The sequence below is a fragment of the Hemitrygon akajei genome, chromosome 23, assembly GCF_048418815.1.
Source record: "Hemitrygon akajei chromosome 23, sHemAka1.3, whole genome shotgun sequence".
In the NCBI taxonomy this organism is placed as follows: Eukaryota; Metazoa; Chordata; class Chondrichthyes; order Myliobatiformes; family Dasyatidae; genus Hemitrygon; species Hemitrygon akajei.
Genome location: NC_133146.1, coordinates 33969295 through 33985334, shown reverse-complemented (window position 1 = coordinate 33985334; position 16040 = coordinate 33969295). Strand labels below are relative to the sequence as shown.

Below are 16040 nucleotides of genomic sequence, written 5' to 3'. Positions count from 1 at the left end.
AATAAACCTGATTCTGATCAGGGTCTCCTGTGGACTGAGAGTGGGAAGGGGCAGGGTGCGGGAAACACCAGAGAGACATTCTGTGATAATTAATAAACAAGTTGTTTAAAATCAAATGACCTCACCTGTGTCAGGGCTGGGTGCGTCTGCATCAGTGGTACCCCACCGCTCCCCCAAGCACTCCTTCTCTGCCACCTGTCCCGTACCCCTCTAACGGCATCCCACCCTCGCCATTCCCAATTTTCTTTGCTCCTGGCAGATTTACAATCTGCAAAAGTCTTAGGTACCCTACCTACTACATGCTCTTAAAAATCAGAAAATGGGCTAAATATTCAGGAAAAAAATTGATGCAGCACCTGTATGCTATGAATCTGTGTTTGAAAATAATTAATGGAATAATAAAAGAACTTACAAGACAAAGAAAGAGTGGGAGAGAGCGCGTCTCCACACACACAAGAAAGCAACAAGTACATGCAAACCAGAAACGAAAAGTAAACAGAAACTTGGAAAGACCGATAACATTTAAAAGTTCTCATCACCTGAGGGGAGAAAGTTCAGCAGATCCTTTAAGTCAGGGGTTCCCAACCTGGGGTCCACGGACCTCCCAGTTAATGATAGGGATCCATGGCATTAAAAAGGTTGGAGCCCTGCTTTAAGTGTTTTAAGTAGGGTGGCGCAGTGTCGTAGCTGTAAGCTCAATGCTTTACAGCACCAGCTGTAAGATCAGAGTTCAATTCCTGCCATTGTCTCTAAGGAGTTTATGTGTTCACCCTGCGACTGAACGTGTTTCCTCAAGCGGTACTGGTTCTCTCACATACCCAAGAGGTGTGAATTTTGGGCGTACTAAGCTGGCGCCAGAAGCATGGCAACACTGCAGGCAGCTCGGCGGGATTCTCACGAATTTTGATTTGACGCAAACAACGCATTTCACTATATACTTTAATATACGTGACAAAGCGAAACTTTAACCTTAACTGACAAAAATTAAGGTGATCAGTACTGAGAGACTGTCCACAGATATCATTAAATCTGGTTTTACTGATTTGGGCAAAAAAGTTTCAGAAAAAAAAGGAAGTAATAACTTAAAAGTTAGAGGAAACTCTGTGGCTGTGCCATTATTACACAGCAGGGTGTAGATAATCAGATTAAGGTACCAGCATTAGAAGATGACAGGAAATCTGCAGCCTGCAAAATATAAAACTTCTTTCCACCCATCAGTCAATGAAGGTCACAGCACAGCTGCAGAACCATCTGCTGCTCGAGACAAAATGCCAGTGAGAAAGATTATTCCCTTAAACCTGAAATGGGTCTGCAAGCATGAATAATTGAGTTAATACAGTCAGTATCTCATCAACATCCAAATGCCCCAAGTACCAAAAACTGCACGGCACTAAAAAATCGAAGAATTATTCTTGTAGTAATGCCTATCGCACTCTCAATGACTTTAATAACAAATGGCAAAACGAAAAATATATTGTATATATTGTTTACAACTGTTACTAACTAAAATGCCCATTTTTACAATGAAAACACCCGTGGAAAGGGTATCAAAAACACAAGATAGTATATGCGACTGTGAATAGCAATCTCGTCACAATTTAAGGTGATGTCTGACAGCTCCTTTGCCAAACAAGACTACCTCAGTAATATAAAAAGATGCCTGTGAATACAGCCTTGGAGCTACAATCAGTTACCGGTACTCTATTCCAAACGTTAGTTTTCCAGCCACACAAATACTGTCGGCCCACACTGATGCCATGTTGCCTACATTATAAGTAACCAGAGTTTTAGTGAAAGTCAAACATACCGTATCTTATAAATCAAGATAGAATAAAGACAGAGCACCCAGTCCTTCGGATAGCTCAAATGAGTGGGTAAAATGTTAATAGATCGGGGAAACATGATGCTATCCATTTTAGGAAGAAGAAAAATAAAACAGCATTTCAATCACATTTTGAATATTGGGTGCAGTCCTGGTCGCCTCATTATAGGAAGAATATACCGCACACAAAAATGCTGGAGGAATTCAACAGGTCAGGCAGCACCTATGGAAAAGGGGCAATGTTTCAGGGCCAAGATGAAAGGTCTTGGCCCGAAATGTCGACTGTTTATTCATCTCCATAGATGCTGCCTGACCTGCTGAGTTCCTCTAGCATTTTGAGGTGTGTTGCTCTGGATTTCCAGCATCTGCAGATTCTCTTACACTGTAGGAAAGATGTGAAAGGTTTGGGTGCAGAGGAGATCTACCAGCATGCTGCCTGGAATAGAGAGCATGTCTTTTGAGGAAAGGTTGAGTAAACTAGGGCTTTTCCCCTTAGAGCAGAGGATAAGAGGTGACTTGATGGAGGTGTACAAGATGATAAGACAGACAGATCGAGTAGATAACCACAGACTTTTCCCCAGGGCAGATACAACTAATTCAGTACCGGGAGCAGGTGTGGGGGGGGGGGGGGGGAGGTGATTGGAGGAAAGTATAGTAGGGGGAGGATGGCAGAGGCAAGTTGTTTTTACACAGAAACAACCTTCCGGGAGGTGATAGCAAAGGCAGATACATTAGAGACAGTTATGAAACTCAGAAAGACACATGGATGACAGTAAAATGGAGGTCTATGTAGGAGGAACAGTTAGATTGATCCTCGAGTAGGTTAAAAGGTAGGTACATCATGGGCCGAAGGGCCTGTACTGTTCTCTGTTTAACTGGAGACAACATGCTGTCCAGAGGCATTTGCATGTCTTGACACAAAAGAGATGGTTGTTGACTTCAGGAGGGCACGGAGCGACCACTCCCCGCTGAACATCGACGGCTCCTCGGTAGAGATCGTAAACAGCACCAAATTTCTTGGTGTTCACCTGGTGGAGAATCTCACCTGGTCCCTCAACACCAGCTCCTTAGCAACGAAAGCCCAGCAGCGTCTCTACTTTTTGCGAAGGCTGAGGAAAGTCCACCTTCCACCCCCCCATCCTCATCACGTTCTACAGGGGTTGTATTGAGAGCATCCTGAGCAACTGCATCACTGCCTGGTTCGGAAATTGCACCATCTCGGATCGCAAGACCCTGCAGTGGATAGTGAGGTCAGCTGAGAAGATCATCAGGGTCTCTCTTCCTGCCATCATGGACATTTACATTACACGCTGCATCCGCAAAGGAAACAGCATTATGAAGGACCCCATGCACCCCTCATAGAATCTCTTCTCCCTCCTGCCGTCTGGGAAAAGGCTCCGAAGCATTCGGGCTCTCACAACCAGACTATGTAACAGTTTCTTCCCCCAAGCTATCAGACTCCTCAATACCCGAAGCCTGGACTGACACCCTACTGCCCTACTGTCCTGTTTATTATTTACTGTAAATGCCTGCACTTTTTTTGTGCACTTTATGCAGTCCTGTGTAGGTCTGTAGTCTAGTGTAGCTTTCTCTGTGTTTTTTTATTATGTAGTTCAGTCTAGTTTTTTGTACTGTGTCATGTAACACCATGGTCCTGAAAAACGTTGTCTCATTTTTACTATGTACTGTACTAGCAGTTCTGGTCGAAATGACAATAAAAGTGACTTGACTTGATGAAGCAAAGAAAGTTTGCACACAAGAGCAGCAAGATAAATGTCATCTTTATTGCAAAGGGCGAGTCTATCAAAAATACACAAGGTAAATCAAGTGACAGTAGATGTATGTAGATAAAACCAGTGAAGTCTTGCTACAACAATACAGTGTACTAGAGAGAGTACATGTGGGGGTTTGTTCTCACTGTTTAAAAGATATACTTTATTCGGGCAGTTCAAACTGCCAACAAAGGGACTGCCTTATGAGGAAAATCTGAGCAGTCAGGCCAGTACTCGCTGAAGCTGAAGAAGAGTGAAAGTTGATCGTACTGAAAATTGAAAGATTCTCAGTTGGGGGGGGGGGGGGGAGGGAACTTTGATGGATCAGAGGTGAGAGGTTATTTCCGCTGAAGGGAGACTCCAGCACATGGGGCACAATTTCATAATAAAAACAACCTGCATTTTGCATAGAGATAAGAAAGCTTTACAGAGGATCATGAATCTTTGGAATTCTCTTTCTCAGAGACCCGAAGCAAAACAGAGACAATAGGATCTGTGGACTACATAGAAAAGTTGCCAAGATCAGACCAACAATAATTTTATTGAATGATGGTGCAATAAATACATCACTGGGATAGTAATCCAGAGGCCTGGCAGTCAAGTGAACCAAGATTAATAATTAAGAGACCCAATTTCACATCCACTATTGTAGTTGTGGAATTTATATTCTGGATTTTAAAAACAAAGTAATCATTAGTAATAATAAAACCAATAACATGTTCTAAAAATCTACTGATTACACTAGTGTTTCAAAGTTCAAGGTATATTTATTATGAAAGTATGTATGCAATATACAACTCTGAGAATCGTCTTCTCTAGACAGCCAGGAATCAAAGAAAACCATGGAGGCTGTACAAACAAAATCAACCACCCCCGTGAGAGACCATCAAACGCAGACACCTTCCTCCGGCAGCAGTGAGTAAGAGGCCGGTAGAACACTCGCTCGCCTCAATATTTCAATCTTCCTCAATGCTTCAATCAGTGAGAAATGGAGTTGATCATGAGCTCCTGTCCCGTCTCTAAGCTTCTTGGCCTCGTGCCTCTCACCCTCTAGAATCTTCTCAGAGACAAGATTCCAAATCGCGCAATCGATCTTCAAACTGGTGATCACAGGCTCTTATAATACCAGAAAAACAATTAAAAATTAAAAGAGAAGCAGCAAAAGAAACAGTTTCGTGGAGTATCTAGAAGATGTCGGCTAAGGTAGCGTTGTTCGCTGGCGCCATCTTGACTGGACGATGTGGTGGAAATCAGCTATCCTCATCTGACTCGACCTAAACGCCCTCAGAAATGCCCTAGCATACCACCCACTTCAAGAGGCTCCAGGAAGGTGCAAACATATGTTGAGCTCAGCAGTAATATCTTGGTCCCAAAAAACTACTTAAAAAGGTTTGAAAGGCTACCATGGCCAACTTCTGCTTCTATTTCTTTTGTACATAGAGTTCAGAATCATCCACTGCACATACTCTTCATCCACTAATATCATGACCTGGTTTAGACATGTATCATCCTGATTTGTCACCAGCAGTCATCCCTATACATCCTGTCCTATATCTTTAGTTTTTAACTCTATTCTGCGGACTTTGTGCACTGCAAGTACATCACTGCTTCAAGTCTAAATGGGCATCTTCTCTACTTTAGAATTTAACTCCAGACCTAAGTGAATGAAAGGAATAAACTGGGAGCTTTGTGAAACAGCCTTTTTGCTGCATGCTTACTTACTGCCCATTACACTGCTGGCATTTCAGGACCCATCGCTGGCAGTGTTCAGGGCTTCCTTCATCGTGCCAGTAGCTTCCTCCTGGTTTTCAGCACTGTCAGCCATACAAGTCGCGGGTGGATAATCCGCTACACTGTCACACGCAGATGTAAAAGGATTCTTCATAACAATTTTGTTTTTACCAGTCAGGATAGTTAGTCCAACGAGGTGGATGATTTGGTCTGGCCTCTACCCTTTGACCTGTTTGGCATGAGGGACCCTACCAAGAGCCAAAGCACAAGGCCGCAACTCCAGCAACCTAGCTCTCCTAGTCATTGAGGAATGCAAGCCACCAAACCAAGACATGGCTGTGGTCCTCTTGAGAGACTTACTGCTTCACACTACTGACAAAATGGATCAGGGCCAACGTTCCACGCCCATCTTGTTACCTGAAAGCATGCGCGCATACACACAATGCAAAATATCTCTCTCGTTATATAGCATTAAAAGAAGTTCAACTTCGATGAGATTTGAAAATGCTACTGTAATGAGCCAAGCAACACTGGGACATCCAGTATCTTTTTCCCAGCGTCAATGCATTTCAGGTGACAATGTAAATTCAAACGAGATGTGCAAGGCCAATTTCTTTAGAAATAAGGTGCCGAGTGTGCCAGGGATGAAGGTGGAGGTAGATACAACAGATGTATTTAAGGGGCTCTGAGACACAAGGGAAATTCAAAGAATGAAGGGGTATGGACCAGAAGCGGACAAAGGGGATTGTAGGTCATTAGTCCACTTAGTGTGTCACACACAATGGGCTGAAGGGCCTGTTCCTGTGCTGTACATTTTGTTGCTCTTTGTCCCTGATTAGCTCACAATACAAAGAACAAACCAGGGGAAAATAACATGAGGGTGCAGACTCAGCGCTCGTGTCTTTGCAATATGCACCGAGTCAGCTGCCTCACCTCTGAAATATAATCTTTACTAGCACATATCTAAAAACCTTCAAAGTATATTAATACGAGATAAGAGAAGTTTCAAGGGCATAATTTCTTCATCTGATATGACAAAAAATGCTTGAATTTTCCACTTTCACTGCAAGTTTATAAAAAGATGGGCTATCTACTTAACAAAGAAACTCAGTATTTTCTCCTAACAGCCTACTTGTAACATTTGCTTCAATCTTTCAGTATACTTTTGTGTACCACTTTGACTCCAGACCGTAAAATCTTCTTATATTTATAAAGATTGCAGTCAAAGTGAAACTGTTTTAAGTGCTCATTTCCCGAACAGCTCAAATTTATTCAACGATAATGATGAAAGTGCTGCCATTTTTCACACTATGATGAACAAAGGAACATGGATTTTTTTCCCCAACCAGAATAGATGTTTTGTTTAAAATGAAACTGCTGTAATATAATAGCTGGCTTTTGTTTCAAGTTCCCCACATGTGGCCTGAAAAATCACAATAACAAAGGGCTGTGCAAATAAATTCCCAAGTGGCACGCCACTTAAAGATTAACACATGGGATAAAAATAAAATTTTCCACAAAGTTGAAATTAAACAAAACAAGCCTGTGATGAATTTGCAGGTGGAGACCAAGTGAAATACAAAAAAAAAACAAATCTTGACTTAAATATAATAACCATTTCCTGATGCTCCTGTGGTGTCCAGTGAATAAGTTTAAAAGAATCAAATAAAGCACAACTTAGGCCCAAGGCCTCGCAGCGTCAGTTGGCCGATGTTCGATTATGACCTCTGATGCGCTCTGCCTGAAGTTTGCTTTCCCTGTGACCAAATATTGCAGATTGATAGCTCAGTTGGCCACATTCATGGGAATGTGGGAGTAACAGAATGGGTTAGAGAAGGATTAGTGTATGGATGAGCACTTGGTCTCTGAAGGACTTTTTTTTTAATTACTTACAAAACTACAGAAGTTCCTTCACTCACAAAAAACACGCAATAAGTGATTTTTCAAAACGTTTTACAATTGAAATATATTTACTATCATCCACACAATACCCAATTCCCCATGGGGCCCACCGTTTGTTCTCAGCACACCACTGTGCCCAGAGCAACCGCATGCTCCCTCTCTAGGGACACTCAAGCACGAATGTAACCCCGGAAGTGGGGAAGACAGTCAGCTCAGGCAGAGCCCCTGACTATCCGCTGAATGGCCATCTTGGCTAGCCCACCAGTATATCCCCTGAGCGACTCACCTCACTCCGCACCATCAGCGCTGGACTTCTCCATGGATCAATGGAAAAATTAACGGAAAACAGCAACGGCAAAATTAAGAGTTTGTCTCGGAAACCTGGACTTCAGAAAGGTTAAAAAAAATCATCTCACAACGCTTTTTACTCTTGAACTCGATCAGAAAGTCTGCCTGGGCAAAGAAGGGGTTGGGGAACACCTGGATCACCTTGTACCCATTGGTTAAGGTAGCTCGAAATGTTGAGTGAGTGAAGGAGCCAGAGTAATGGATTGGCAAACCAACTGGCACAATTGCCCTCCAAACAGCTGCGTAACACACTCCGTCTGGTGATCTACAAGCACTACTCTGTTAGCTGGATACAAACCCTAGACATGTCCTGAAATGACTCGACAAACATCTTTGCAATAGGACCACTCAGGAACAAAATTATCACGTTTCCAGATAAATAAATGTTAGTTTACTTCTTGAGACCGAGTTTCGACTTCAAAATAAAAAAGACACAAGGGAAAGGGTCATAATTTTGATTCTGCTGATGCTGTTAAATTTGAAGTTCGGCTTATCAACTTCAAACACCGAAATTATTCCATCTGGTCATGTTCTCTAGGTGATATTCATCACTCAACCCATATTACTGAAGCAAATTATCAGCTTGACATCACTACATAGGACCCAGTAAGTGCAAACTAAATAATGCATTGCCCAAGTGCCTGTGAGATCACATCTCTCCACCTCCTCCCCCAATAATAAACACATTCCCAGAGCTAAAACAGATACTTGAGGTTTGGATCATGCTATTACACAGTATTCTCCACAGCCCAGAAATATTCGTCTCTACTGATTCATGCCTTTATTAATAACCCATTCATCTTTCCTTATCAAACCCCATATCATATTCTATTCTTCACCCATTTACGTTTATCTTGCTTCCCCTAAAGTGCACCTGTGACAACAAGATCTGTAATTTGACCATTTTAGACCATAAGACAGAATTAGACCATTCGGCCCATTTGAGTCTGTTCCGCCATTCTGTCATGGCAGGTTTATTATCTCTCTCAACCCCATTCTCCAGCCATCTACGTGTAACCTTTGATGCCCATACTAATCAAGAACTTATCAATCTCCGTTTTAAGTATACCCAGTAACTTGGTCTCCACAGCCACCCATGGTAATGATTTCCACAGATTCATCACCCTCTGGCTAAAGAGATTCCTCCTTATCTGTTCTTTAAGGGGCATCCTTCTATGCTGAGGCTGTGTCCTCTGGTCCTAGACTCCCCCACTGCAGGAAACATCCTCTCAACATCCACTCTACCTTGGCCTTTCAATATTTGATAGGTTTCAATGAGACCGCCCCTTATTCTTCTAAACGCCAGCAAATACATGCCTAGAACCATCAAAGGCTCCCCATACATTAATCCTTTCATTCCTGGAATCATTCTTGTGAATCTCCACAGAACCCACCTCAAATCCAGGACCTTAGATAGGGGGCCCAAAGCTGCTCAATCCTGCAGTCTGACAAATGCCTTAAAAGCCTCAGCATTGCATACTTGATTTTATTTTCTAGTCCTCTCAAAATAAATGTTAACATTGCACTTGCCTTCCTTACTAGCAACTCAACCTGAAAGTTAACCTTTAAAGAATCCTGCACAATAGATAGATAGATAGATACTTTATTCATCCCATGGGGAAATTCAACTTTTTTTCCAATGTCCCATACACTTGTTGTAGCAAAACTAATTACATACAATACTTAACTCAGTAAAAAATATGATATGCATCTAAATCACTATCTCAAAAAGCATTAATAATAGTTTTAAAAAGTTCTTAAGTCCTGGCGGTAGAATTGTAAAGCCTAATGGCATTGGGGAGTATTGACCTCTTCATCCTGTCTGAGGAGCATTGCATCGATAGTAACCTGTCGCTGAAACTGCTTCTCTGTCTCTGGATGGTGCTATGTAGAGGATGTTCAGAGTTATCCATAATTGACCGTAGCCTACTCAGCGCCCTTCGCTCAGCTACCGATGTTAAACCCTCCAGTACTTTGCCCACGACAGAGCCCACCTTCCTTACCAGCTTATTAAGACGTGAGGCGTCCCTCTTCTTAATGCTTCCTCCCCAACACGCCACCACAAAGAAGAGGGCGCTCTCCACAACTGACCTATAGAACATCTTCAGCATCTCACTACAGACATTGAATGACGCCAACCTTCTTAGGAAGTACAGTCGACTTCCTAAGTCCCTTTGCACCTCTGATTTTTAAATTTGCTCCCAGTTTAGAAAACAGTTTACCCTTTTATTTCTTCCACCAAAGTGCATGACCATAGACTTCCCTATACGATAGTCCATCTGCCACTTCTTTACCCATTCTGCCAATCTGTCCAAGTCTTTCTGCAGGCTCCTGCTTCCTCAACACCACCTGCCCCTCCCCTTATCTTTGTATCATCCACAACTCTGCAAACATGGCCACAAAGCCTTCAATTCCATCCTCCAAATCACTGACATATGCGTAATGTGAAAAGCAGCTCCAACACCAACCCCTGCAGAACACTTGTCACCAGCAGCCAAGCAGAAAAGGCCCCCTTTATTCCCATCTATGCCTCCTGCCTGTCAATTTTCCATCCATGCTAGTATCTTGCCTGTAATACCACGGGCTCTTGTCTTGTTTCCTGGCCTCATGTGCAGTAGCTTGTTTGTGAAAATCCAAAGAAACAACATCCACTGTGTTTCTCTCTATAGATGCTGCCTGGCCTGCTGTGTTCCACCAGCATTTTGTGTGTGTTGTTTGAATTTCCAGCATCTGCAGATTTCCTCGTGGATCCACTGGCTCTCCTTTGTCTACCCTACCTGTTATATAGAACATAGAATAGTACAGCACAGTACAGGCCCTTCGACCCACAATGTTGGGCCGACCCTTAAACCCTGTCTCCCATATAACCCCTCACCTTAAATTCCTCCATATACCTGTCTAGTAGTCTCTTAAACTTCACTAGTGTATCTGCCTCCACCACTGACTCAGGCAGTGCATTCCACACACCAACCACTCTCTGAGTGAAAAACCTTCCTCTAATATCCCCCTTGAACTTCCCACCCCTTACCTTAAAGCCATGTCCCCTTGTATTGAGCAGTGGTGCCCTGGGGAAGAGGCACTGACTGTCCATTCTATCTATTCCTCTTAATATCTTGTACACCTCTATCATCTCTCCTCTCATCCTCCTTCTCTCCAAAGAGTAAAGCCCTAGCTCTCTTAATCTCTGATCATAATCCATACTCTCTAAACCAGGCAGCATCCTGGTAAATCTCCTCTGTACCCTTTCCAATGCTTCCACATCCTTCCTATAGTGAGGTGACCAGAACTGGACCCAGTACTCCAAGTGTGGCCTAACCAGAGTTCTATAGAGCTGCATCATTACCTCACGGCTCTTAAACTCTATCCCTCGACATATGAAAGCTAACACTCCATAACCTTTCTTAACTACCCTATCTACCTGTGAGGCAATTTTTAGGAATCTGTGTTCATGTACCTCCAGATCCCTTTGCACCTCCACACTACCAAGTATCCTGCCATTTACTTTGTACTCTGCCTTGGAGTTTGTCCTTCCGAAGTGTACCACCTCACACTTCTCTGGGTTGAACTCCATCTGCCACTTCTCAGCCCACTTCTGCATCCTATCAATGTCTCTCTGCAATCTTTGACAATCCTCTACAACACAACACACCACCACCAACCTTTGTGTCCTCTGCAAACTTGCCAACGCACCCTTCTACCCCCCACATCCAGGTCATTAATAAAAATCACAAAAAGTAGAGGTCCCAGAACTGATCCTTGTGGGCCACCACTAGTCACAACCCTCCAATCTGAATGTACTCCCTCCACCACGACCCTCTGCTTTCTGCAGGCAAGCCAATTCTGACTCCACCTGGCTAAACTTCCCAGGATCCCATGCCTTCTGACTTTCTGAATAAGCCTACCATGTGGCACTCTCTTGGAATTCTCAAAGAATTCCAGCAGATTTGTCAGCCAAGATTTCCCCTTAATGAAACCATGCTGACTTTAGCCTATTTTATCACCTGCCTCCAAGTACCCCGAAACTTCATCCTTAATGAACTCCAACATCTTCCCTACCACTGAAGTCAGGCTAACTGGCCTATCATTTCCTTTCCTTTCTCCCTCCCTTCCTAAAGAGTGAAGTGACATTTGCAATGTTCCGGTCCCCCAGAACCATTCCAGGATCTAGTGATTCTTGAAAGATCACTACTAATGCTTCCACAATCTCTTCAGTCACCTCTTTCTCTTATCTACCTTTAGAGCTTTCATCTTCCCATGAACCTTCTCCTCAGTAATAGCAACTACACTCACTTCTGCCCCCCATCACGCTCAAATTTTCTGGAAGAGGAGTTGGCTACTAATGATCATCTTATACTTAAAACCCTAATTTTGGTTCCATTTACAATTTGAAACATCTCTTCTACTTCTTCCTCGTCAGTCCATTCACGATCCATGGTTGCACAGTGGTTAGTGCGACGCTGTTACAAGTTCGGAGTTCAACTTCAGCCTCCTGTGTAAGAAAGTTTACACTTTTTTCCCCACGTTCACTTAAGTTTTACCCAGGTGCTATGGTTTTCTCCCACAATCCAAAGACGTACCAGTTAATAGGTTAATTTGTCATTGTAAATAGTCCAGTGATTAGGCTAGGGTTAAATTGGTGCTGTCAGGGGCAAGGCTCAAAAGGCGAGAAGGGCCTATTCCTTGCTGTTTCTCTAAATAAAATAAATAACTTTTAAAAAGCTCCACCGTTATCTGGGGGGGAAAGTCCCAATGTCTTCAATTTTCCCTGGTAGTTCACAGGATGTGATAGGGTTTAGTTCCTAAGAAATGTTCATTACTTAAACTTTCCATAAGTTGGAGCAGAACAGAAACAGCTGGGACAGAATGAACAAGCGTGGGGTGAGCAACTGTCAGCTGATTCCACTGACTCAGTGAGTGAATCTGCTCAGCACCAGCAGTTCTGATCGGCTTCACCCATATCATCATTGTTGTGGCTTCTACGGGAGGAGGGAGAGGGAAGACACGCAGAAGTGTCCCATTCTCACCCAGCAGAAGATGCCCGCAGTGCCGCAGCAGCCTGCAAATCCACCCTTGTCCATCTTGCCAGTCTCCCAAGCCTTGTTTGTTAAATCAGGGACACAGAACCTAGAGAGGATCTGTGGATCACATCTCTCAGTTCTGGGACTTTCTAGTAAGCCTACTTTACACCTTTTCCAATGCCTTAACAGCAGCATGGTTCCACAGAGGTTAACATAACACAATTACAGGTCGACAACCTGGAGTCGGGTTCAAATCCGATGCTGCCTGTAAGGAGTTTGTATATTCTCCCCGTGACTGTGTGGGTTTCCTCTCGGTGCTCTGGTTTCCTCCATATTCCAAAGATGTACGGTCTCTAACAGGATCAATAAAAGATCAGCCAGAGTACAGAAGACAACGAATTGTGCAAATGCAAATATAAATAAATAGCAACAAATAGAAACATAGAAAATAGGTGCAGGAGTAGGCCATTCGGCCCTTTGAGCAAATAGCTAGAACATGAGATAACAAGAGTCATTAAAGTGAGATCATTGGTTGTGGGAACATCTCAATGGATGGGCAAATGAGTGTACTTATCCCCTTTGTTCAAGAGCCTGATGGTTGTGGGGTAGTAATTGTTCTTGAACCTGGTGGTACAAGTCCGAAGGCTTTTGTACCTTGTGATGGCAGCAGTAAGAATAGAGTATGACCAGGTTGGAGGGGATCTCTGATGATGAATGCTTCTTTCCTATAACAGCGTTTCATGTTGATGAGCTCAATGTTTGGTAGAGCTTCACCCATGATATACTGAACCCACAACCTTTTGTAGCATTTTCCATTCAAAGGCATCAATGTTTCCATACCAGGCTGTGATGCAGTCAGTGAATATACTCTGCATACTAAATAGAAGTCTGTCAAAGTTTTAGACATCATGTTGAATCACCACAGACTTCTAAGGAAGTAAAGGCACTGCTGTGCTTTCTTAACAATTGTGCTTAGGTGCTGGGTCCAGGACACTGAGGAATTTAAAGTTGCTGACCCTCTCCACCTCTGATCCTCCTAGGAGGACTGGATCGTGGACGTCTGGTTTCCCTCTCCTTAAGTCTACAGTCAATTCATTGGTCTTACTGACATTGACTGAGAGGTCGTTGCTATGACACCACTCAGCGAAATTTTCAATTATGGAGATATTGGGCATAGCCTCAGGATAGATGGGTGTCTATTTAAAACAGCGATGTGGAGAAATTTCTTCAACCAGAGGGTGCCGAATTTGTGGAATCTATTACTACAGGACGTTTGGTGTATTTAAGGCAGAGCTTGATAGGTTCTTGATTGGACATGGCATCAAAGGTAACGGGGGGTGGGGGGGGATGGTTGGGGAGTGTGGCTGAGGAGGGGAAAAAGGATCAACCATGGCAGAGCAGACTCGATGGGCCAAATGGCCTAACTCTGCACCTATGTGTTATGGTTTTATGATTAACTAGAATGCACTACTCAGACTTTGTATCTCAGAAGAATTAAAATAACTTTAAATCTTGAATGGTCCAATTACCATCATGCCAAGGCACAGCAGGCAGCAGATAAGCGCTGGTAAATGGAATTATATAGATGGTATTTAATAGTCAGCAGGGTCAAAGGGCTGTGTGTTATCTCCTGTATGACTCGAATAGCCAAAAACAGCAAATGAGCAAGCCAGTTTTTGTGGCACTGGTTGGCTAAGAGTGTTGATCAGAGTGCGGGAAAGTTCACTTCAAATACCATCACAGAATCCATGACATCCATCTTTAAAAGCAGAGAAAGTGGCTTACATCTGAAAAAGGACTCCCCTCACAATAGCATGCACTCCTGTGCTAAACTGCACTCTATCTAGGTGATGCTTGACCCAAGGCTCACTGAATTGGGTAATCCTTCTAAACAAGATGACAGTGAAGAATTAAACAAGATATAGTACAGAAAGACCTAGATTAAATAGGTTTAAAACACACTATTGACTATCAAATCTACATAACGTGCACTTACACCTTTGACAAAGGCAAATAATATCAGTTTAACCCTGACTGGATAAGAACAAGGAATTGGTGAGCGTTTCTGAAATGCTGCATTAGAAGGTCACCCAAGGGCTACTTAGATTGTCTCTGACCAGTAGAAATGCTGCAGCTGTAAAGGGATTATTAACAGCCTGGGTGGCAGGGTAATTTCAGCAGAATGCGCACAACCAAGTGACGATACTGACATTTCTGGTGACAGAAATCATTAAAAAAATCAATTTAAAAAATGTTTGATCAGCATGTGGATTAACTCACAAGAAATAGAAGTAGAAAATGGTCATTCAACCCCTTCAGCATTCAAAAAAATTGCAGCAATCTTTAAGCTCAGAACCAAAGTTCCTGCATTAACCCTTAACATCCAAATGAACAGGCTGAGCAGAAAAGCCTCCGCAGCCAGCCAGGAAGCTCCAAGGCTTCAGTACCACTCACACGAAGAAAATCTCCTCGCTGTCCTGGATATCTAACCCTTTTTTTCCCCCCAAAGGTTGGAGCTACTCAATCCAGACACCAAAATCAGGGTAAACATCAAATGTCTGGCCTGTCAAGCCCCATGAGGGTTTACGATGTTTCAGTGAGATCCTCATTCATTTTCCCCAAGTCCAGGAAGTATAGGTCTTGGAGACCACAGGGCCCCAGTACCAGACTGCACTAAAATATACAGAGTACTTCAAAAAAAATCCTTAAAGGCAGTAATTTCATAACAACTATCAGTGCAATATTTGTCTCTGGTTCTTATGTCAGTTATCGTAAATCTGTGATCCTGATAGCAAATTGTTTTGCCACCAGAAATGATTCCTCTCCAGTCACGTATTCTAAGCCATCCTTATTTAAATACATCTTTGCAACTTGAAACAATTTTATTCAAGTTCCTCTGAGGATTCCCTCTTCCAAGGTACATACACCAAGTTCCTTCAGCGCTGCACCAGAAGATCACATCAAGTGCTGAATTCAACAAGGGTGGCCTCCCAGAGGATTAAAACAATCATGTGAAGTTCTTGCTTCTTATTGATGTTCAGTGAACTCACTAAAATGAGTTCAAGCATTCAGAGCACCACCATTTCCAGGCATAAAGGCTGACGGAGACACCACATTCAGGTCCTCCGTTGAAAAATGGACACTTCAATGATGTACTGAAGAGCTGCCATGACAACAGCTCACAAATTGACACCTTTAAGAGAAATGAGAAGACAACAAAGAGTAGAAGACTACAGAAGCATGAATCAACTCTACCTCAGCCCAACAAGCACCAGACCGTAATTAATCAACCTCAGTACGCACAACTAGTAACACTCTTCATAACTGTGAGGCACCTCATATCCCAATACATTCTATATTTGAGCACTTGGCGGGTGGAGGGCTTGACAGAGGTTGACATGAAGTGATCTCAACTACAAACTTAACCAGAAGATCACTTTTTTAAAA

General features: G+C 43.0%; 1 protein-coding gene across 7 annotated transcripts in view; it reads right to left on the bottom strand.

Annotated features, from left to right (window-relative positions):
* The window catches only part of stambpl1 (STAM binding protein-like 1), a 69655-nt gene that overhangs the window by 51336 nt on the left and 2279 nt on the right, over positions 1–16040 (bottom strand). The window contains exon 2 of one of the 7 annotated variants that reach the window (XM_073027374.1): positions 4542–4710. The exons of the other annotated variants lie outside the window; for them this stretch is intronic. The gene's annotated coding sequence lies outside the window, so the exon portion shown is untranslated. The remainder of the gene's footprint in view (positions 1–4541; positions 4711–16040) is intronic. 7 annotated transcript variants of the gene reach the window in all.